Source organism: Crotalus tigris, unplaced genomic scaffold (genome assembly GCF_016545835.1).
Source record: "Crotalus tigris isolate CLP2741 ecotype Arizona unplaced genomic scaffold, ASM1654583v1 scf7180000018725.1201236, whole genome shotgun sequence".
NCBI lineage: Eukaryota > Metazoa > Chordata > Lepidosauria > Squamata > Viperidae > Crotalus > Crotalus tigris.
Window position 1 is genome coordinate 667,501 of NW_024097169.1, and position 26,111 is coordinate 693,611.

The 26,111-nt window shown below is 35.6% G+C and overlaps 1 protein-coding gene across 8 annotated transcripts in view; it reads left to right on the forward strand.

Moving 5' to 3' along the window:
• Window positions 1-26,111, forward strand: part of CHL1 (cell adhesion molecule L1 like) — a 231,822-nt gene that overhangs the window by 66,720 nt on the left and 138,991 nt on the right. The window contains exon 2 of one of the 8 annotated variants that reach the window (XM_039355675.1): window positions 8,784-8,868. The exons of the other annotated variants lie outside the window; for them this stretch is intronic. The gene's annotated coding sequence lies outside the window, so the exon portion shown is untranslated. The remainder of the gene's footprint in view (window positions 1-8,783; window positions 8,869-26,111) is intronic. 8 annotated transcript variants of the gene reach the window in all.

Below are 26,111 nucleotides of genomic sequence, written 5' to 3' on the forward strand. Positions count from 1 at the left end.
AAAGAGCATTGTTAGAATTAAATCTGTGTCAGCAGCTTTAAAAATAATTCAGAAAGAAAAACGTGGTGCATTAAGAAATTTAAAATAAATAATACTCTACCATGCAGACATAGGATAAAGTAACTAACGGATTATGTAGTAAACATCATCAATCACAGCCTTTCATAGAAATGGCCCACAAAGTCTGCATCTATAACCATCAAAGTCCAGTCACTAGCTTTAGACAGGAAAAGGATTTAAATAAGCTAAAATTACATCAAGGCTAGATTTGATAAGCACAGAGCTCTGTCCACTTTCTGAACTGTGTTACACTGTGGAAATTAAGCAATTTAAGGCTTACTGAGGTCACTGGGGGAAGGAACATTTGGACATCTGCCAGGGGAGTTAAGGAATTACAGCAGTGGTTCTCAACCTTTCTAATGCCGCGACCCCATAATACAGTTCCCCATGTTGTGGTGACCCCCAACCACTTATACATCACCAGGTGCCAGGGGTGTGGCCAAAGAAAAGGAGAAAAAATTGGCGGACAGCCTTGTTTGGCGACCCCCGTGAAATGGTCGTTCGACCCCAAATGGGGTCCCGACACACAGGTTGAGAACCACTGAATTACAGGAAAACACTTTCTTTCACTAATTTCTTGGAGAGAGTACTGTAGATTTCTTCCAATAAACTATTTGGGATGCAGTCAGATCAGAATTCCTATTACACTCTGCTTAATCATCCAGCATAAAGTGATTGCAGACACTTTATCTGATTGATTATGTGCCATCAAGTTGTTTTTAACTCCTAGCAACCAAATCTTTATTTGAAAAAAAAAAAAGATTATTTGGTGATGAAAATGCAGGGCACTTAACAATAGTTATCTTTCAATATTTTACTTCTCTGGGATGAGGTAGAATAGTATGACACACTTAAGAAGGCCTGTTTTTGTATACCTTGTGGTTGCTAGGCCCTGGTATATACCTACTCTTCCTTCTCAAGAAAAAAATAGATAACTCACTACTCCATTTCAATTTTTAATTAGTTAAAAATGCCATTTCTGAATTCAGAATGAGAACATCTTATTCAGTAAAAATAAGTAAATTAGACAGAGGTCCCCAACCTTTTGGGTACCAGGGACCGGTTACGTGGAGAGAGATTTTTCTGTGGACCAGAGGGGGCATGGTTTTCTGTGCTGCCTGCATCCTGTGGATGGGGCTTTGCTTTTTGTGCGGACCAGTTGCTGGCATGCTGTGGCTCGGTACTGGTCCACGGACCGGGGATGGGGACCCCTGAACTAGACCCTAAATCATATTTTAAAAGTTTCAAGAAAAATAGCAAATAGTATTTTTAAGATAAGAAAAAAATAATGCTTCGTGTATTGTTAATAATAATAATAATAATATAATTTATTTATTAAACTATTTTATATAACCACTCAACTCACAAGCGACTCTAGTGATATACAACAGAGCTAAAACAGTTAATAAATACATTAAAAGGTATAAAAACAAACTAAAACAAAGAATAATAGAGGATATATTAAAAATAATGAATCCACTTCACTAATTTACCCATCCCCTGAGGCCTTATTCAGGTCTTGAGGGACCTCTAGCAGCTCAATAGTGTTGAGGCCAACCTCACTTCAATGAGCAAAAGATTCCACAGTGTGGGCATCATAGCCAAAAAGGTCCACTGCCTCGGACCCACCAAATGTAGCTCCCTTGGCAATGGAACTTGTAACATGCCAGCTCTGCTTGGATCTGATAGAAATTGGGAAGAATCAGTCCCTCAAATAACCTACTCCCATGCCATTAAGATATTACTCTGCACATGTCAGATTTAGGTATAATTTCCAGCATGCTTAATGTGAATGATTATTTCCATGCTTCAGTAGTAGGATCTTGTTCCTTAGGAATATACACCTCTTTAAAATAAAGCTACAACATTTCTGACAATTGTCACTGACAGTTTTCTCACTTTGCCTTCCCTTTTCTGGCTCTTGTAAGAGGAATATGTAAGCATTAAGTATAATATATGCAAATCCTTTAGCATAACCTGTGTTTGTTTTCCATCTGTCAATTGCCTGGAAAGGTAATGTGACATGGTGGTTAGAAAGATTGGTTACCTGTGATGTTATAATGGGCCATTATTTAGTAAACTGCTAATAGCTACATGAGAGATAAGTAAACAAGACAGCTGGAGTTAGGCCATTGGTCTATCTTTCTTTAAATTATCTGCAGAGAAAACAGTAGCTCCAGGGTATTAGATAGGAAGCTTTTTCAGAGCTGGTTTGAGCTATGAGGAAATGAAATTTGATTGTCCTTAGCTCTAAGCTACATTGTTTCTCAGGTCCAGTGAAGAATTATTCATAGTTTGTTCATGTAGCTCCTAAAGCTTTGATGAATAATTAGAAATGTGGAAAATGTTATTTTTTCCAATAATAAATGAAGATAGATAGATACTTCTGCTGCCAAACTCTTTTCTAAATGTAATTCCAGGGGCAGGTTATTCAATACCTTTTTGGCAAATGTATTGAGCGTTGTCTATTAGCAAGATATGTAATAGCTGGCAATGGCTTCTACAGACTCTAAATGTAGCTGAAAAACATCCCTAAAATGTAGAAAATCAGATTTTGGCCTTGTGCCAGGATTCTGTAATAGAACAATAATTGCATTCTCGTTGTTAATAATCTTTGGTATATAGGTGCTGTGCTGCTCTGATAAAAGCTATTTTAGTTCATGAAGTTAATCATTTGTTTAAGAAATTCTTCTGGCAGTTGTAAGATCTCAGAGTGATAAACCTAAAATACAATAGAAAATACAATACATAAGCTGTAAAAGAATACATAAGCATTAAATAGCACAAAAGATCAACTACAAAGAAACTGATAAATTATAGACAGTACAATGGATAACCTGTTTAAAAAGTAATAGAGCCATAGAAATTTTATCACTAATATGAAAAGCAGCAACAAGATTTTATCTACTCTTTAGAATGGTAAATAAAATGCTTGTATAAACATTTATTGGATGAAAGTTTTAGGAATGGTTAGCTACTTTGTAAGAGAAATGAAAATGCATACAAGAAATCAGTGTTAGAATGTTACAAACTTTCTGTGTAATTTTACATGTGATTGTCGCTCTCTAGAAATTAATCCATAATTTCAGTTATTATGTACTTTGTGGACTCCTTGGTATTTACTGAGCTTGGTTGTTTGCTTGCAAATATTTCAAGGTCTGCTAGACTTACTGCTCACTAGGGTCAGCTCAACGAAGCAATCCATTAATTGATTTGAGTGGCAATAGTGTTTATCTGTTGTATTAATACATATGCTACTCCCTGACTTAACCCCTACACCAAACTGATTCTTGCTCTACTTGTACAAGGATAGCATTTCTATTCCTTAAAATGGCCCTTTTTCAGTTGTCCTCATAACTAAATATGTCGGTTAATATGTATATTAAAAAATGTACAGTAAATGTAGTTATAGAGAAGAAAATATTTTATTTTTTCTTAGTACAGTAATAATTGAAATGCTTGCATTTTGTGCTTTGTTTGTGTATAATCTTTGAATGATATTTTATTTGAAATAACTTGGAACTAGTTTAAAAGCATTTGTGCATTATGCTGACTTTCCAGTTACTAGAAACTTGCTGTCTTTGCTTCAATATATTTACAGTAGTCTTCCTTGAACAAGTATGGAATTATATTATATCTTCTTCCTATAAAAAATAATAATCTTGTGTCAGCTATAAATGTGCATTAGGCAAAATTCCTGTATAGCTCTTTAAAATCATCCTCTAAGCAAATTTGTGCTTAGTGATTTATTTATTTATTTATTTTTTTTGTGATTTGAATCTGGCCATTGATTCTTAATGGCTATCTCTCATACACATAGGGGAGGGGAACAGAGCAGAGCAGAGCAAAGCAGAAACCATAATGGTTTAGAAAGCCTAATTTTTGTTCGATATTTTTATTCTTTAGTGGCTAACTGGATGCCTATAGGAAACCCACAAACAAGACGTAAAGGAAATTTCAACTTTGCTCTTTTTTCTGTGTGTATATATTGCTAGTCAGCTGTCAGTATGTTTTCATCTTTCATAATAATTACATTTTCTAGTCATAAACCTCAAGATGAAAGGAAAACCTTTCAGTACTGGTACACAGTAATTGTTGAATGCAGTTCAAAATAAAGGAAAGCACGTCTATGTTTAGCTCACTCCCTTTTTCCCTCTCTTTCATTAGCTAGCAGAAACATGAAAAGCAAAGCAAAAAAGCTATCATCTCATGAGATAAATTTGATTAGGTATTAAAGGGCTGTTGCTGTTATGAATAGCTTGGTCATAGTTGCCATTTCTTTTGATTTCTGCCATCTGCTCTGGCTACAAAATCCTAGTATTAACTGAATCAATGGTAAATCAGACTATGGAATCAAAGCACTCTTGAGTTACAACAGAAAGCACGAATAAAGAGACGTAATTCAAGCAGCCCTGAGTAAATTTGTTTTTAACAGGTTTCTGCTTACTATAAAGATATCTGCAGAAGTTAAAGAAGTGTTGATGTCTATATGTTTATGGTACAATACTGTATAAGAGAAAAGAGATGCAATGAACATTTTTGAATTAAGGGAGAACCCCAGTGATTGAAGCAATGGTTGAAAATTTCTCTTTCATTTTTTTCAACTAGGTAAAACTTATTTTACTGCTTATTCTTCAGGTTTGCATGTGTGTTTCCACCTCAGAACAATAAAAAAATAATGAAAGCAATTTTCATTGATTATGTTGGAAGAAGCTTTGATAACCAGAAAGGGAGGGGGGAGGAAAGGAGGAAGGAAGTTTTGAAGGCCCATCCAACTTGTTGCAGAGTCCTAGTTTATATAATAGCTGAGCTGAGTCAGTTGTCCAATAAAATACACCATCAACGTTCTTGGGTCAGATTTTGAAGATATATGTAAACACACCAATGGTTAGCATCACAAGGTAATAGCTGGAATAGTACAATGATGAAAGTATTGACCTGGCATAGACCCAATTCAGGTTAAGCTCAGCCACAGAAGTTCATGAAATGATCTTGGGCCAATTCTCTCTGTCTCAGCCTTTAACACACGGGTGTCAAACTTGCCACCTCATGTGACGTGTCACGACGTATCGCGACTCTTTGCATTGCCGGCAATGGGATGGGCGTGGCTTTGGTATGATGAAACCAGCCTGCAGGCCGGCAGTTTGATTAGTTATTGTGGGGGGGGGGAAATAACAATAACCAACAGATTAGTTATTGTGGGGGGAAAATAGGAAGAAGGGAAGTACACTGGCTTTGCTCCTAAACAAAAAGTCGGATTTGAATCTAACAAACCAATTCAATCAAAGTAGGAAATGGTTCTAAGAAATTTTATTTAATAGCGATAGCATGCCATACTCTATTTGTGTTTAAATACACTATTAACCTTAAGATCTTATTATTTATTTATTTTAATTTTAAATTTCTAATTTCAGTTTTAATCTATAGATATTTTTGATGACCTCTGATCTCTTTGGGGTATATGTCTCTAACACTATTATAAGGGGCCTTTGTAAACTGATGATTGCTTATTTGTCTGGCAGTTGCATACCCTGTCTAAGGAAATAATAATCTCCTTCTGTGAATTACCATTTTAATATACAGTTGCTTTATCCAAAGTCACATTTACTAGGTCTTCCAGATACAACACTATACTTCTATCATGTTACTTGACAGCAAGTGACATCATTTTCTTTCTTAAAGACAATAATAAATTTGAAAATGCAGATATGGTTTTGCAATGTGTCCTCTTAGCTGTATATTCTTAGTCAGACTTTTAAAACGTCTCTCTTTATTGTGCAGGGGAAATACATAATTAAATGCAACTAGTTCTAATCAGTGTGCGTGTCAATGCCCCTATGATTATGAATAATGCAAAAATTGCTTTGATATTCCAGATAATTGCTGGGCTTTATTACCATTGCCTCAAAAGTCCCACTTGTATTGTTGTGACATTGTATGACATGGATAAACCCTAGATCTGTAATTGCATTTGGAAAAAAAAACTAACAATTCTTGAAAATGGAGGATCATGCATATTATTACAAGAAAGTAGACAATGTAACCTTCTCATAACTATATAAGCCTATAGTTCCATAGAGTTCCCTGAAAACTGTGTGAATATGCAGAATGTAGGATGCAACATTATTAAGAACTTTAAATGCCTACTTGACCGTGTATTCATTCAAACCAAAACAACATGATGTTATTATTCACAATAAAATTGTTTATCATTAAGAAATGGGAAGAAAATTACATTTATTTCAGTACTCATGTAGGTATTAAGATTAAAGTTAATTTAAAATAGAAAATATATTTAGAGGGCTAGCAAATAGTCCCACCAATCCAATATATCGGATACATGGAAATATTTGCATCAAACAACAGGAGGTGAAAAAAATAAATAAAAACACACTTTTTACAGAGAACACAGCAAGGTTTTGTGGACATAGCTGTCCCCAAAATTGGTAATTCAGTTGAAAAGCTTAGTTCTTCCATATAGTTTCTGCAGTTAACATGGGTTCAAATCATGCAGAATAATATAATTTTCCTTCAAGATGAATTTCACTCTGAATATAGCAGGCATTTCAGATAATTGGTCTTGTGCTTCTTTGGCATTTATCTGGGTGACCAGTAGTCACATCCCCTGAGTATGGTCATGCAGATTGATTCAGAGTCAGTTGTTAAATATTTATGCAGATATTTCTGGAATGTTGACAGTGCTACATTTCTAACCACTGTTATACAAGATCAGAGCACTGGAATTTAATGATTTCACTATTCAATATTTGGGGCTATGAACAATTGACAGGTAACTAATATTCAATCCTTTGTTTAAATATTTTAAACAAAGGATAGATTTTTTTATTAGGAGTTAGCAAATGCTTATATTTCTAAGTTTGACTTTGATGAGCAGAGGTAATAGAGAATTGAGAGATTTCCAAAGAATCTTAGAGGTCATCTAGTCCAGGGTCCCTAACCCCCAGTCCGTGGACCAGTACCGGTCCATGGCATGCCAGCAACTGGTCCACACAAACAAGCAAAGCCCCATTCACAAAATGCAGGCAGCACACGAAACTACGAATCCTCCGGTCTATGGAAAAACCTCTGTCCACAGAACTGGTCCCTGGTGCCCAAAAGGTTAGGGACTTCTGGCCTAGTCCAAGTCCCACTAGAGCACAAAATGGGAATGTTCAGAACCCTACACCATCAATATGAAGGCTTCCCTACCAGAAAAAAAGGGGAAAATTAAGACATATAAAGGAAGCCCTCAGAATTGGGGTTTTCCCAATTAGGCCCTCATCAATGGAGGAAAAGATCCATAACAGACAAAGAAGAGAACAACAAATGAATCAATGTTGTCATTCCGTACACGCAAGAATATTTGAAAACCTCAGGAGGCTTTTCAACCAACACAACATATATGTACACTTTTAACCCAAGAATACACTAAGGTAGAAGCTTGCCTATCCCAAGGATAAAACAAATTGAGTAATTTGGGATATGCTGTGCAACGCAGGGAAGATGTGTTCATGGGTGAAACAAAATAACCAGTGGCATAACACAAGAGAACAAACCCATCAGGACCAGTTTCAGCAGTCCATCTACATCTGAAAGACAAAGGTTACTCTTTTGAAGACAGCAAAGTCCATATTCTGGACAGAGAAGACCCTGGTTTGAAAAAGTGGTCAAAAAGGCCATCCATATTAAAACTGAACAGAGCTCTCTCAATGAGGGGGATATAATACCTCCTATCTTCTGTCTACAACACAGTCCTTTCAGAAGTCTCAAGAAGGTCCCACACCCAGTTGCACTCTAATTTAGGTGACCTGAATGTACAGATAAACCCCGAGTGACCTCAATGACTCTCTAAGAGCTAATGACCCACCCTCAGAGTGCTAATGACAAGATGACTCCCAGGGATTATAAATCCTTCCATTCTCCATCATTCAGCCAGAACTGAAGAAGCTTCTTGGATGAGTAGTGAAATGTTTTCAAGGAAAAAAAACCCAAGAAAGTCCAGTTGCCTTTTGAAAAAAACCTTTGGGACAACCATGACCTAGATGATTGAGAATCTCCATAGACATTTCCATGGGGTCAATTCTTTTTGAATAATTTGAAGTCTTTCAGTGTTCTGTACCAATCAGGGTCATCATCCCATCAGGTTTCAGTGACATCTATCCCATCATATTTGTATTCCTGAATGAGATCTCTAGTTCATATTGTTTATTTCCACTTCCACAGCCCAGTTTTTGGCTGCTTTATTTACTTCTGACCCTTTGACACACACACCCTTTTGTACTAGTTTAGTCCTCTGACAAGGCTGATAAGATTCCTGACAGTTTTCTCCATAATTACTAGCAAATGTATCTTATATCATCCCAAGAGTCCTTCATGGAAGTAGAAAAGATCACTACCATAGAATCTAAACCTTAATAAGTGACACCATTTGATAGACAATTGCTGACTTTCTTGAGCCTGTTTTCTCTTCTAGTATTATAACTTCAAACTGGACAATTGTTATAAAAACTGTGGACTTAACTTCTTTGCCTTTCTGCCCAGGGGGTCATGGTCTTCAGTAACTTTCAGAGGCTGTGTCATTTGTCTCCATATAGATCAAAAGGAAATTAAATGGGAAGCAGCTTCTATTTTATTTTCTATTTCTAAAAATCTTCTAAAGTATCAAAAACTAAGTTAGTTTAATCTGATAAGAGACAAAAATTATAACAGCTAAATTTCTTTAGGATTGTTTATTTCCTTGGAGGATTTGAAATTACCTACCACCATTAAATGGAACAGTCCAACAGCGTTGTGGAGTGGTTTCAATCAGTAAGTAAAAATATTCATCCAAAGATTGTATTCAAGTTTACTGACTTCTGTCTACTATCAAGTATTGGAGTTGGGACACAGTGAAAAATGCTCCTTAAAAGTTTAGTTTGGACTCCCTTTAAGTAGACATTTTTATATTAGTAATCTTCATTTAACAACAGTAACTAGCAAAAAAAAATGGCTGGATTCTGAATAATTTATTTTGGCTATTGCTATATTTATAAAAATGACCTTAATATAAATATTACCAATCAACTAAAGTTTTAAAACTGGACATTTTCATCATTTAATCCTTTTAATGACTCTTATAGTTTCTCCTCTGAGAATTTATAGCTGCCACTTTTTGTTCCATTTCTGAATAAGTTTGCTACAATGCTAATTTGTGATGAAGATATGCAGCCTACATGTAACAAAATAAAATACTGAGATTTTTTTCTCATAATAAATTAATATGTAATATGAGTTAAATATGTCAGTAAAGATTAGTGGTTTTATGTTTTTCAATGAGCTTTTATGTTTCTTTTAGACTTCCATTTACAATCAGTAGTATTAATCAGTGAATCTCTCAAGAGATATCTTTGGCCAAATTAGTCTATAATCTGTAATAATGCTCTCTCTAGAGACTCTTATTATGAATGTTTTTGCTAAGTAGTATGCAAACTAGGTCTGTATTCTCATGGCATGAATGAGCAATTCTGTGATGATATAACAGCTCCATTATACAGAATATGGGCATGGTCAATTTTCAGATTTATGTTTTAGAGTTGAAAAGACATTTTCTTAAAAACATGAATAGAATACCTTTTCACATGCTTTTTTTACTAGTGTTTTGTTTTATTTATTTCCAAGGGCACATCATCATCTTTGGAGGATTCTTAGAAAGCAAACTTTTGAACAAGGCAAATCGTCAGGCAACTGAAGAATTCAGTAGAGATTTTTTTAAAAAAACAAGAAAAAGCATCATTTTATTCATTGATGGATAAGCGCTTACCAAAATACAACTAAGCTTACTAAAATTGTGTACAATAAAGATGGGAAGAATTTCAAATGAAATAAAAGAGTGTAGTGGAAATGCTTAGTTTTTCAAAGTCTAGGTTTGATTTTAGAGTACCTTTGGTGATTAAAGTGGCAGATATAGACAGACAGACAGACAGATAGATAGATAGATGGATGATAGGTAAATAAGAAAGAAAGAGAGAGAGAGAGAGAAACACACACACACACACACACACACACAGAGAGAGAGAGAGAGAGAGAGAGAGAGAGAGAGAGAGAGAGAGAGAGAGATATTTCTGGTGCTACATTATAGCCACCATTTCTTTGTTTTCTGACAAATGTTTCATTTGACAGACATCTTGCCTATAATAGGAATATCTGCTATTGCATTTAGCTGATGGAGATTTTTTTCTCAAATATATAAACATATATTTGGATGGTGAGAATTTGACATTAAACAAATAAACAATAAAGAACAATGTTGGAAAGCAAAACCCACAGTCTTGTCCATCCAATTCCTAGCCAGCAAATTTTTATTAGAATATATTACACTAATTCTTATCTTTTTCTCCTGTTTTCTCTGCTGTGTCATCTGTCCTTTCATCCACATTGCCACAAGGGATGCAGCTTTATCCAACCCATTTTTATCTTAAATTGCATTTTATTAGATGGGGGTTGTTGTGATGTTCACTGTCTTTAACTTGATCTACCTTATAACCTGTCTTGAGGATGTGGAATATGAGCAAAAATATGATATATGAGGAACACATGACAAGAAAAAAAGAGTTACTTGGGAGTAGGTGGTATATACTTTGTGTTGTGCCAAATGGAAGTACATTATAGCTCCTATATGGCTTAGTACAATATTTCAGAATTTGCCTCCTTTTTAACAATATTTCAGCACATTATTAAATTTTTGTACAAAAAATATTTTTGATGAGAGCCCTTGTTGATGAGAGTGTCATTTTCTCCTTGATTGGGATATTGTTTTCTTCTTATTTGTCTGGTGTTAATCCCAGTTTATCGGGGTATTGTTTGCTGGACAGGACATGTTCTAGCTTTTTAAAAAAAATTCTTAGTTTTTAAAAATCATCTCTTTGAATGGTGTATAAATATGATTTATCTCTTTATGTCTATTGATGGCTGATTTGTCTTAATGCCAAACTTCCAAGAAGTCCTGGTGGTTTTTGGTTTAACTTGGATTGGATGCTCACAGTTTCCAGTTAAAAATTTGATAGAACCTATCCATTTGTTGTGAAATGAAGCAGTTTAATCCTGTCTTCTCACAACAACAACAACAACAACAATAATAATAATAATAATAATAATAATAATAATAATAATACCAATAGTAATAGAATATTACTATCTGAAATAGAATCACTGCTCAACACTGTCCGTATATATAGCCAAGATATTGTTATGGAGTTTGGCTTGGACAAATGTGCCACACTTACTATCAAACAAGGAAAAGTAGTGAAAACTGAAGGAATCAAGATGCCCCATGAAAATAACATTAAGAGTCTGGAGGAGGAAGATTACTACAAATACTTGGGTATCCTTCAAGCTGACAACATCAAGCACACTGAAGTCAAGAAAAAGATTAGCAGTGAATACATCAAGAGAGTGAAGAAGATCTTAAAGTCCAAACTCAATGGAGGAAATACCATAAAGGCAATCAATACCTGGGCAATCCCAGTCATTAGGTACACAGCTGGAATAGTGGACTGGACTCAAGCAGAACTAAAAGCAATGGATAGGCAGACCCGAAAAATAATGACAATGAATCATGCCCTTCATCCACGAAGTGACATTGATAGACTTTATCTACCAAGGCAAATAGGTGGGCGTGGAATCCTACAAGTACATCAGATGGTTGAAGAAGAAAAAATGGCTTTGGAAGAATATCTGAAGAACAATGATGAAGATGCACTGAAATTAGTATATCAGGAAGGCTTACTAACTACTGTAGAGACCAAACTGGCCTTCAAGAAAGACCAAATGAAGAACAGAATAGAGGCATGGGAAGACAAAGCACTACATGGCCAATACATTAAAAAAAATAGCTGGGAAAGCAATAATAACAAGACCTGGCAATGGCTAAGAGCAAGAAAATTGAAGAAAGAGACCGAGGGACTAATTCTGGCTGCACAAGACCAAGCCTTAAGGACAAATGCATATAAAGTCAAAATTGAGAAGACAGCAACAGAAAGTAAGTGCCGCCTATGCAAAGAAGCTGAAGAAACAGTGGACCACCTGGTAAGCTGTTGCAAGAAGATTGCACAACCTGACTACAAGCAGCGGCATGACAAAGTAGCAACAATGGTGCATTGGAAGATCTGCAAAAAATATCATTTGCCTGTAAGCAAAAACTGGTGGGATCATAAAATAGAGAAAGTCATAGAAAATGATAAAATTAACCTGCTCTGGGACTTCAGAATTCAAACAGACAAGCACCTGCAACATAACACCCCAGACTTAACAATTGTCGATAAGAAAGACAAAAAAGTCTGTATAGTGGACGTGGCAGTGCCTGGAGACAGCAGAATAGATGAGAAAGAACTGGAGAAGATAACAAAATACAAAGACCTACAAATAGAAATAGAAAGACTATGGCAAAAGCAAGCAAGGATAATACCAATAGTAACAGGCTCCTTGGGTGCAATCCCAAAACAACTGGAGCACCACTTGAACCCCATTGGCATTGACAAATTTGCTATTAGTCAATTGCAAAAGGCGGCCTTACTAGGAACTGCTTCCATCCTGCGACGATATCTGTAATACCATCAAACATCCACATCTGCCTATCCCAGGTCTGGGTAAGGACTCGATAGGTAGACAAAATGCCAAATCCAGTCTGAACATCTGGCTGACTGTGCGATGATCCATACTACCAATAGTAATAGGCTCCTTGGGTGCAATCCCAAAACAACTGGAGCACCACTTGAACATCATTGGCATTGACAATTCACTATTAGTCAATTGCAAAAGGCGGCCTTACTAGAAACTGCTTCCATGCTGCGACAATATCTGTAATACCATCAAACACCCATATCTGCCTATCCCAAGTCCTTGGTAAGGACTTGATAGGTAGACAAAATGCCAAATCCAGTCTGAACATCTGGCTGACTGTGCGATGATCAATAATAATAATAATAATTGGAAGGTACCTTGTAGGTCTTCTAGTCCAACCCCCAAATACTGTACTTAATGTTTATGGATGTGCTCTGCTAGTCTTCTGCCTGTCTGTCATAGAAAATGGCTGCTACAGTCCTCATGTTGTAGATGACTCCTGTTTTTTCTTCTTCTTAGAGACCATGTTTTGGTTTACTTAAGATGTTTTGAAGGGCTTTAGTTAGTTTGTGTGATACAGGGATGCCATGTGTTGGTTATGTGGATGTGGGTTGAGTGCTCAGACACTTGTATAAAGATTAGCGGGTATGATTCTGAGGAAATAATTGGTCAGTGTTTAAATATCATTAAGGAAAAATAAAAAAAAGAAATAATGAATATCACAAACTATTATAAAATACATCCAAGTGTACATTTAAATACACATCCTATTGAAAAGAAAAAGGAAGACAGATTTCTCGTTCATATGTATCAGATCAATGCAAAAGTTGCAGCAATCATTCATTAAAAATATACTGTACTTTTTTCCATTATTTTTTTGGAGATGCGGAAGAACAGTAGGACTAATAAAAAAGAGTTAATATCATCATAATAAATCTATGTTACTCTGAATATGATAATAATAAGTAAGTTGTTGCATTCATTTTGTTGGCTAAGGAGTATGTTTCAAGTGCTAAATCACCTTTAATGGTTCTCATGCTCTCCAAGTTAACTCATATGCTGAGCAGAGAGTTAATTAATCATTTTGCCAAGAGAATCCCCACTGCTATTGTCCAAGGTGCTGCAGTGTATCAAATTAATGGCCATTGAAGAATGGCTTATACATAGATCTCTAAGACACTGAGAATATTTCCACTTGCCAGTTTATGTTTTGTTCATATTTTGGTGCTTCAAAAAAAAAGCTTTCATTCCTTTAGAAATAATCTTTTAGGTGAACACTGCTTTATTCTTTCCCTAGTGAAAAAAATAACTGCAACATTTGCTAACCCAATACGCTACTATAGAATCCAGAATTTGTATATCATTGTGTAACTGTATTTTTTCTTTCACCTATTAAGAAATGAATGCAGTAATAAAATGATGATAAACTTTATCATCATCATCTGAATTTATATACCTCCCCATTCCCAATGACTGTAGGCAGTTTACTTTGGAAGGATTAAATAGTATAATGATAAACAAGAACAAGGAATTAACGATAGTGAGTGTCTTTCTTTTTCAGAAGGAAAAAATCCAGAGAATATTCTTGGAACAATCAAGAAAATAAATCCTTTTATCTAGATGAACACAAAGATAGCATCCCATACAGTTTCCACCACTTTCATAATGGGATTTTGTGTAAAATTGAGGGTCCAGAAAACAGGAGGAAAAAGTATCAGATTATTCAGATGCTTTTTGATAGCACATTTAATGATTGTGTCACTTTGATAAAGAGGATAGTTTAAAAGACCAAAGCCCAGAGAAAGGTGATAGAAGGAAGATTTATTGTTGATGTCCAAATGTTTGGGTTTTGCTATTAGCCAGTTTGTTCAAAAGAAACACTGATATTGTTGGCTTTGGTTAGACTTTTGTTGAGATTTATTTCCTTGTAGCCTTCCTAAGGAAAAATTAAAAAGTTAGATACATATAACATTATAAAGATTATTAAGAGCATAGTAATTCAATGAGGCATTAACATAAATGACTTTCACCCCAATCAATGTATTCTGAAATTATGTGATTATGTGGCTATAAACGAAATGACAAAGATAAGACATTTTTCAATTTTTAATTATAATGGGCTTACTTGTTGGAATGATTGGTGGAATTATGTAAGATAAGACATGTACATACAATATGAGTTAGTTTAAAATAGTAATTATTAATACAATAATCTAAGTCCCCCACATTTCACTAAATCATTTTTAGTGAATGGCATTTTTCAAAGTATTTTAACAATTGCTGCTTTTTGTAGATTTTGTTGCAGTGCAGAAGGAGAAAAAGTTTCAAATATATAGATGCATTGCTGGAAATGATACTGTTAAGAAAGAAAAACAATTCCTTTGAGAATGCCAGACTTAATTTTGCCTTTCATGGGAATTTGTGACTGGGGTTTGTATGTATGCAAATGTGTGTGGATTGGATATAGATAGGTAGACTACCAAAAATTAAAATTGTTATTCTATCACAACTACTAAGCTAAAATGCACAAAGAATCATAAAGGCTACAATAGAACTTCTGAGAGAAAAACATGAAATCATTTCACTCATAATATATTATTATACAATTATCTGACAGTTTATATTGGTTTTCTGTTATAGGATAGTCATCAAATAAGTATTAAATATTCTCATGTAACCTGAAAGTCAGGGTAAACTCAGATTCAATCCACCAACAGCCACTAAAGTCACAAAATGGTCTTTTGACCAATCATACTCTCTCATTCCAATGTACTTTCCAGGGCTGTTGTTGTGGGCAAAAATAGAAGAAGGAGAATTGTGTGTGCTAAGTTGAGTTGAAAGAAAAGCAGGATATAAATCTAATGAAGAAACTTCTCATGGAACTGCTGGATTAGAGCAATAAGAAGCAAGCTTTTGAGTTTAGATGTCTCATCATCAGATGGATGGTACCTCTACAGCAGGGGTGTCAAACTCACAATGTCACATGACGTGTCATGACGTATCACAACTTTTTTTCCATTGCCGGCAATGGGATGGGCGCAGTTTTACCATGATGCATCCGGCCTACCCCATTGCCGGCACTCCTGCTCTATAGCTACAAAGAGATGCCATTTCATTTTTAAAGTACATCTATGAATCATAAGAGCCATGTTTAGCACAGTTGTTATAATGCAATATTGCAAACTAACTCTGCCCACTGCCAGGAGTTCAATCCTAACCGGCTCAAGGTTGACTCAGCCTTCCATCCTTCTGAGGTCGGTAAAATGAGGATCCAGATTGTTGGGGGCCATATGCTGATTCTGTAAACTGCTTAAAGCACTATGAAGTAGTATATAAGTGCTCTTGCTCTTCCTAGGTCCTAAGAATGAAATGTAAGATAAACAAGTTTCAATATTTTTCCATGCTGCTGGTGTCATCTCCCTCTCTCTCTCTCTTTTTTGAAACACATTGTTTTTTGAAACACATTGAAACACGTTATTGTTTTTTTTTAATTCTTACAACAAAGTACTCAGGACACACCGTGGTGCTGGGGTAATCAAACAACCTAGAACAAAACATATATACATAGTACAATTAATACATCAGGTATTCCCTCTCTTTTTCCCTCAAATAGCATAGTATATTTAAAATATCCAGTTCTAGCTTAAATTTATTCCAGCTGAACCTGTTTTAAAGCTTTATAAATTTAGAATACCGTAATCAAGTTAGCTTTAAATAAAAACCTTATCAATTCAGGTATCCCTTCCACATATATTCTAGTTCCTTAATTTTATCATTAATTTTATTTATTTATTTCCCCTATTTAAAATAAAATATTAATCTATCCTATACCTATCTAATCCATCAATTAATCAATCTTTTTAAGCTGGCAGAATAATATCAAACCTTAAATCATTTCAATCCATTAGACAGAATTCAAATTTCATCCAATTAATTATCATAACTAATAACATCCATGTCATCAAACAAATACATCTTATTAAATTAACTCGATTAGTTAATAATTCAATCCAAATCTAAAACATCTCAATTTTTTTCATTCCATTACATAATAATTTTCATACAAATAAATGTATCATTCTAAAAATATATATTCTTAATATTCTAGATTATCTTTAATCCATTATATAGAAAATATCTCATTTTTAAGCAAAAATATTGATCTATCCTGTATATATCTAAATGTACATGTCTATCTATCTATCCTATACATATCTAATCCATCAATTAATCAATCTCTTTAAACTGACAGAATAGTATCAAACCTTAATTCATATTAATCCATTAAGCAGAATACAAATTTCATCGAATTAGTTATCACAGCTAATAACTTCCATATTATGAAACAAACAAGTCATCTTATTTGATTAACATTCAATTAATTATTAATTCAATCCAAGTCTAAAACATCTCTTTACTTCTAACTCATAATCTTAATCCTTAAATCAGTCCATAGTTCTAGATTTTCTTTAGTCCAATGCATGAAATTTTAAATTTCATTTTTCAATCTTATTCTAGCCTTCCTCTTATGCCAGGCAGGTTTCCATAGCAGAGCTTCCCTTCCAGCTGATAAATCTCTTTTTGTTGCTTGTAGTGTCCTTTGATTCGATGAAAATCATCTTGACCTTTGCATTGGCCCTCTCTTTCTCTCATCCATAAATCCTCGTTGCTTCAAAAGTTCAGAAGTTCAATCTTTGCTTTTCCTGGTCCTCAAAGCCATAAGTACACTGTTTATAAGGCACAATACATTTCTCTTTATTCTCAGTTAAATCCTCTTCTTGTATAATCTGTTTTGTAGAGTAGTCAGGTGTAATCTGAGAGTCAATTTTGGGGTTTACAGTAGAGATTCTGGCTCTTAATTCTATAGTAAACTCTTTTATTGTAGTGCATATTTCTTCTTTGGCCTCATAGATCTTTTCCAGTATAAGTTTACAGTTTAAATGTGATTGATTTAATAAAAATAGTACCAAACTTTGAATTAAATATTTTAACAAATTCCACTTTTATCAAATGTATCAAGGGAAATTTTAACAATAGTTGAAAAGCAATCCTTTTTTTTTCTTTTTTCTTTTTGTGGAGCTACAGTTGAAGAGTATCCACCCCCACAAATCTCACACCCGGCTCAAATTATCTTGTGTCTTGAAAAATAGTTTGAAGGCCAAAATCATCTCCAAATAGTCAATAATTACAATATTAACTTTTGACCAGTAGATATCTTCAGCAAGCTAAAAAGTCTGTTTCAAATGCCATTTTTTCCTTTTCTTTTCTATTTCTTAAAGAAAGAGTGAAAAAAGAAATATTCTCCCAATATAAAATACCACTCAAAAAAACCATAAAAAAACAAAGAACAATTTTTTCTGTACCTCAATGTAGATAGAGATAAAGTATAGTCTTTAAATGAATATTTTTTTTCTGTCCTTTTATAAAAGGCCTTTGTTCCCACAATTACAAAAGCCGCTTTCTCCAGATGGGGAAATAATTCCAAGGACAAGCTTTTACAGGCAAAAACAGCATGGGGTGAAGAGAGGAACAAAAGGGGTCTGACCTGGATCATCAGCGGTGGGTCTATAATGCTTAGATGACAATGTGACTTTCAGCTGGTGCAGCAGGGCGATCGGCCATCTTGCAGGCCGATCTTTGCTCCATCGGCCCTAAGGAGATAGCTGGAGACACGGGGGAAACTGCCGCCCTCCCCTATCTACCAGCAAGCCTCCTCCTTGGTGGTTGCCCCTCCATGGCGACTTTCAACCCCCTAGGGGGTCTACCAGTGAAGGAAACTCCAGACGGCGCGGAGACAAATCTCCAGGCATGACCGGTGTCGCTGCATTCTGGAACCGGAAGTTGCTGCTGGTGTTATCTCTTCATGTAACAGGAGTTGGTAATGGGGTAAAGATCATAACTCAATCATATTCTACTTTGCTTGAATTTCTAGAAAATATAGAGAAATAGTTTTTGTGATAACTTTAGATACCATTAGTTAGGAAAGCTCAAAGCCAGTAAAAGAATTTAAATTGCTTTGAAAAACATGGGTTTTTTTTTTCAATATAAGAAAACATCATATGCAATGTTTATAATAAGAGAGGAGGAATAATGAATCCTTTCTGATCTGGGCTGCATGCAGATATTGAAGCCTAAGCACTCTGAAGCCAAAATAATGGACTATTCCACCATTCTGTACTTCTGCCATGATGTTGCCTACAAATATATGCAACAAGGAATTGAGTGTGCATGGAATTTGATCATTTAACTTCCTCGCTCTTCCTAAATAAAAATATAGACCACCGCATTAATAAAAATAGTACCAAACTTTGAATTAAATATTTTAACAAATTCCACTTTTATCAAATGTATCAAGGGAAATTGCCAGTGTGAAGCATGTTAAGAGGCATTGCCATCACAAAACAGGTTTGTAATCACTCCTCTATGTGGATTTGTTAGCTGCTAAGAGTTATTATCACTGGAGTGGCATGGAAACTTGACCAAAGAAATAAATAAATGCATGGCAGAGCTCACAGTACATTGTCAATTGTTAATCAGAAAAAGAGCAGTAAGCCATTGAGTGGCAACATAAAAAAAAGCAGGAACTCTTTAAAATCATAATACAAAATAATCGCTCTTTTGAAGGCGCAAAGGAAGGTCATTCCACTTTTCTGATTAGTCCTCTTTTCTTTGAATGTGGCAGAAACTCTAAGAGGAGTAATTCTATGTCTTTGCTATTTCATTTGATGAATATATATATATATATATATATATATATATATATATATATATATATATATATATACAGAAAGTTTTTCAGACAGACTGGTCTGATTGATTGCACCTTGGCATTTTGAGTGCTATACTGCAGTTCTACTTTTTACAATCACTTTTGCCTTGCAGCCCCCAACTAGGGACATTAAGCAGGCTCAAGTCACTACTGCGAAACATTTAAAGAGTTAAAGAATTTTGCAGTAGTGACTTGAGCCTGCTTAATGCTAATGATTAAAAATACCAGAACCATTGCCAAAAGTGAACATTTTAATAACAGAATAATCAGAGAAGCCATCGAGATAGAAAAACGCCCACACAGCATGAACAAGCGAGATGATACCTCCCGCCTACCAGCCATTTGGAAACCCGCCCTTATTGAAAAACGACTCCCTAACACAAAAAGTGATACCAGACCCACACTCACAAAAACCACACAGGATGTCACCACCATACATCCATGCAAAAAACAAACCCAAAGCCACACCGATGATGAGGCACGACCACAGACCAGAAGCCAAACCACAGCTGCATCATTAGCCACTTTAAACCCCTCCAATCCATACATGAAGCAAACTGACACCCTCCATGAAGAGCAGGCACGACCACGAACGTGAAGCCAAAAAATAGCAAGGCAGCCCAAAATCTTAAACCCCTCTGCAACTCAGACTAACCTGAGCACAACCAAACAGAACACTCCCCCAGCCAATCAGAGCACAGCCAAGCCCCTAACCATTCAGAACACACCTCCACCCAATCAGAACACAGCCAAGCTCCCACCCAATCAGTTCATACCCCCACTGGCAGTTAAAAGGAAGAAACAGCTAAGACCACACATTGCTGCTCCAAGCACGAAGCTGAAAACACCAGCCTGAAGATGACGAATGGGACTTCGTCGAAACGTCGCCAAGACACTTCCAATTTTACGCGGGAGAAAACCCGAATAACCAAAGACCTACATATAATTACCAATAAAACGTGAACACCAGGAATATAATAAACTATACAAGTTTAATACCATCACCGATCACCAAGCTTTCGTCAGATACTTCTGACATCGTCAGGGTTAATGCTGGTCTGTGGGAGAGTGCCTTTATAGGTGAGCCATCATTTGCACACGGCTCTTAGATCTTGTCGTAGGTCCTAATTGATTTAACTGCTTTTTAATTATGGCTTCCATACTGATGACTCCCCTTTTCTTGCTTTTACTGCTTGTGGGTGTGTCATTATTCCCCTCTACCTCCCACTGTCTTGAATTAGGGAGGTTCTTTCCTCCCTTTTTGGTCATTTGTATCTCTAAGTTGTTCCCTCTTCACATCTCCGTGTCTCCTACCTTCCTCCTTCTTCTGATCTTTACTTGCTCCCCAATTGTCATCCCTCATTCTATGGGGGCGCACTGTCAGCCTTTCTCCCCATCCCTTGCTTTCCATTTCCCTCTCTTTGGCTGCTTAAACTCCGTTTCTGTTGTTGCCATTCCGTCTGACATCTACTTGCTCTTTCACCCCATTATCAATGTTCTCGGACTCCACGTCAGACTGAATCCCTTGAATATCTCCTTCCTCCTCATACAAGCCCTTGTCTGCCCTCCTTTTTTGAATATGTATGCCTGGTTCCTTTGTATCCCTCCCTCCATCAACACAGTGATCTTTTTTACAGTTTCTATCACGTTCTACCCTTATTTGCATTTCCCCCCCATTCACACTGCTCTCGATCTCTATATTCTCTTGGGCGTTCCGATTGGCGCTCTGTTGTTTCCGTTGATGGACTGTCGTCACAGGGCAAGCCGGTCCCATCCTCCTTCTTTCTTGATGCTGCTGGATCATCGCTGTTTTGGATTTCGGGGGGTCAGGAATGATTGTTCGTTGGCTAATTGCCTCTTTCTCATCATGCAACCGTTCTCTCACTGTCTGGGAGCGTGTGCATAGTCCTGGAGCAAGGGGGGAGAAGTCCCTCAATCGTTGACTATTCTCCTGAATGTCCATGGGCCGTTGCTGTTGTTGTGGGGGGTGAAAATTCATCCCCTCCATAATTTCTTCCCTAGGGTTACGTGGTACTGTCGCATTCAAGACAGTGAGAGGTAGAGGGGAATAATGACACACCCACAAGCAGTAAAAGCAAGAAAAGAGGAGTCATCAGTATGGAAGCCATAATTAAAAAGCAGTTAAATCAATTAGGACCTACGACAAGATCTAAGAGCCGTGTGCAAATGATGGCTCACCTATAAAGGCACTCTCCCGCAGACCAGCATTAACCCTGACGATGTCAGAAGTATCTGACGAAAGCTTGGTGATCGGTGATGGTATTAAACTTTTATAGTTTATTATATTCCTGGTGTTCACGTTTTATTGGTAATTGACTATGGATTCACCCAGGAATCACATTTTTATTTTCACTATTCTTATTAATATATATAGAATGAATAAAGCGCGTTCACCAGGAGAGTTTAAAGTTAAAATACTTTAATTAAAGTATTTTACTATATTAAAAGGTTGCCAAGCTTTCATTGGGAAAACTCCCCAACATCTTCAGGGCTGAGAGATCGTTTCTAATAAGGTGGTTTAAACGGGTTCCGTAGATCTCTGCGCGTGGCTCCTAGACCGTGCTAGCATTCCCCGCTGAACAGCTGATAGATGGGGGGGGGAATCGGAGTAAAGATTTCTTCCGTCGTTCTCTCGAGCACCTTTGTTTACATCCACCTTATTAGAAACAATCTCTCAGCCCTGAAGATGTTGGGGAGTTTTCCCAACGAAAGCTTGGCAACCTTTTAATATAGTAAAATACTTTAATTAAAGTATTTTAACTTTAAACAATCCTGGTGAACGCGCTTTATTCATTCTATTTATAATTATGCCCGGGAGTCGCATTTTCACCATCATTATTGAATATATATATATATATATATATATATATATAAATATATAGATATTTACGCGGGAGAAAACCCGAACAACCAAAGACCTACATACAAACACCCGCGAAAACCTCAGAAAACAAATATATATATATATATATATATATATATATATATATATATATATATATATATATCTGTCTCTCTCTCTCTCCCTCCCTCCCTCTCTCTCTCTCTCTATATATATATATATATATATATCTATATATATATATATATATATATATATATATATATATATATATATAATGCTGTATGTTACACCCTGTTGCCCAAATATGGAAGAGAGAAATCTATTGCTAGCAATCCAAATTTTAGAAATATATATAGATAGATATAGAAATATAGATAGATATAGATATATATTACCTTAAGTGTTTTTTTGATGCACCCTGTCGGCCCAAATATGGGAGAAAGAAATCTTTTTCCTGTATCAGCTCAATCTGGAGCCATCCACAGGCAGCAGTCACAACTGCAACATCATTTATATTTTTTTAAAATTTGGATTGCTAACAAAGAATTAAGGGAGAATGGAATAGCTATTTCAAGCTAATTAGCTCTCATCAGCCAAACATACCCTTCTGAGATTCAAACCTGGGCTGCTTGCACTTTAGGCAGCTGTATTAACCTCTAAGCCACAGGCTCTTTCTCACTTCGTCAGCTGTGTCAGGGAGGGAAGAGACAAGGGAAGAGAATTACCTTGAGTGTTTTTTGATGCACCCAGTTGGCCCAAATATGGGAGAAAGAAATCTTTTGCCTGTATCAGCTCAATATATATATGATGGTTTCATGTGTTTCCATAACAGCAACTTAAAATATATAAACCTTAAAAAGCTAAATGCAGGAATGTATTCTTTCCAAGTCATACAAAAGTTCTTATGCATATTATACATTCTTGAACCTGAGATAAGGTGAGGTTTATTCATTGGTTTCTTTTTTTAATTGATTTATTTTGTTATTTCATAAGGATTGTACAAAAGTAGGATATCAAAAATAGAGATGCAAGAAGTAAAATATAGTGTAATTTAAAAAAACAATTGCAAAAAGAGTTCAGTTATGCACCCTGGCCTTTTTCATTTTTCCCCAACCACTACTTACCGTAAATATTTATATTTTTAATTCAACTTTTACAGTTGCTGTTTATAGCTTCTTATATCTTCTTCAAAAGCCATATTCTAAAATGCCTTAGCTTACTTTACTCTGTAATATATTGTATGTAGGGAAGCCATTCCTCCTTGAATTTAGTTAGACTTCTATTGCAAATATATACAGTCAATTTTTTCATTGTTGCATTTTCTCCAACTTTGGTTTCCCAATCTTATATCATTGGCAAGTCTTCCATTGGGTTTGTTGGGCCCTAACAACTTCCCCAATGCATTGGCATTCTTGTTCAGTCAACCAGAATTGCAACAGCTATTTTGAACTCTTGCTATTTCTTCTTGTTTTTATATTATACTATTTATTTATTTATTTATTTATTTATTTATTTATTTATTTATGTCCTACTATTATTAATTTTACAAATAACTCAAAGCGGTGAACATATTCTATACCCCATTCTCCTCTGATTTTGTCCACAACAACCACTGTATGAGGTGAGTTGAGCTGAGATGGAGTGACCGGCTCAAAGTCACTGTTTATTTTCCTTCAGGGCCTTCAGAAATGATGGAAATTTCATTTCTCAACATTTTTGAAAGTCAGTTCACTTCACTAACATTTCTAACTATGATAAGATCTTGTCCAGGACATGATTATGTCTTGCTAATTTTGAGGAAAGTGAAATGGCAGTAGGATTGGACAAATGATGAAACTAATATTACATTGCCTAAACATTAGGAGGACATTCTACATATTAATATTGAAGCATACTTTTAGAACAGTGTGGTGGCCTAGTGGTGAAGATACTAGCCTCCCACTCAGAAGGTTGAAAATTCACACCAAGGTAATGGCAGATGTTTCTTTCTTAGGGGGCAAAGAAAAAAATATCTGCTGTGAACTCCGCATAGGCATCAGGAAGGGCATCTGGCCAGCAAATGTTCTGCTCCATCCAGTCGTCCCGACTCTACTCTGAGTAGGGATTATAGGATCATGAAAAGGGAGGACTTTTTTTATATTTAAGCATATTTTTATATCAAGGTCTAACAGCCTAACCCTAAATGCAAATATATTTTAATGAGTATCTAAATCTTTTTTTAAGTTTTTTTGCATTAAATCCTTGATTGTGCATGAATCCTTGATTTTCCAAAACACTAGCTTGTTTGTCAGTTCATGCTACTAATTGGAATAGAAATACTACTGCAGAACTTATATGGATTATCTCTATAACACTTTACAGTTTAGATAACAGTTCACAGAAAGTCAAGAAGTAAGAACTCACAAGAAACCTAGAATTGAAAAGCTTGCTTATTAAATACATTTCTGAAAACTAAAATCAAATTGTCTCTGTTTACTGCCTCTGAGACAACCACCCAATGCCTAGGTATCAATGAAAAAACAACTAATGACTAAAGATTTTTTTTTTCTCTCCTGACATTTGAATCTATTACCAGCTAGTTGATGACAGGTGATAGCTTTTTTTTGAAAGAACTGGCACTTAAAAAGTTGTGGATGTTTACTATAGTTTAATACCCACCTTAATGCATATTTTCCACAGTTAAATTCTAGATTTTTAAAAAGGAACATGCTGATAACACAAGCAGGAGAAGGAAAATAAGCTTCCTAAAGAGGCTTCTGTTTGTACATTCAGTAGGTTATATACAGTTTTCTGTAAATAGGAATTCTAATAATGAGGCTCAAGAAAGTTACATAAGTTACATATTTTTAAAATAGTTGTGCTGCATACATGGCTATATTAAACAAATGATTTTCATAATTTTGTCATACAGATAGCAAAAACTCAGATGATTATATTTTATGAATGTAGTTACAATTTGTACAATCCCAAAAATGAGCTTGTAAAAACTCATGTAAAATTCCCAGAGAGAATATCCAGTAATTATGTATTGGGAAAGGAGGTAGTAAGCTAGAAACTCTACATGAAAATTATAATTGCTTTTATAATGAATTTACAATGTAGTCCATTGTTCGGTTTTGTGTAGTTTTTTAGTTATTGTTGTGCAGTCAGCTACCAATCTAACAAACTCTAGGCAGTTTCCAGAATTTACAGAGTAATACCACACACACACACACACACCCACACACAAATAATATAGTTAATTAAAATAATAAAGCCAAACTCTAATCCATTAAACTAGGTACTAAATTAATAAAATTTCTTTGGCACAATGCCTAGGCTGATATTCCCCAGAGGTCCTTTGGAAAAACCATATTTTTGCTCTTTCTGTAAAGTCCCACTGCTTGGCGCAATCCTTTCCAAGGCAAACTATTCCAAAGAATGAACTTATTATTGAGAACACCTGCTCTTGGCTTCTCTTCCTCCATTGATCCTGGAAGGTGGGGAGGTTTATCAGGCATTCCCTGATTCTCCCAATAGTAGAAATTATTGGGAAAGACCCCAGACCCTAAATCATATAGGACTTTATAGGGAGTGGCCAGCACACTCATTTGCATTTGAAAACCTACTGGTAACCAATGCAGCTCCTATAGAGAGATATAGCATGGCAGTATCATGACTGGCCATTAAGCATATGTACCACTGCATCCTGGACCAGCTCAAGTTTCTGAGTGGTCTTCAAGGGCAACTCCACACAGAGTGAATTATTCTATTCAATGATAGAATAATTCACAGATGATAAGACTCTGACTAACAGTCTTCACTGCATTCCGTTCCAAA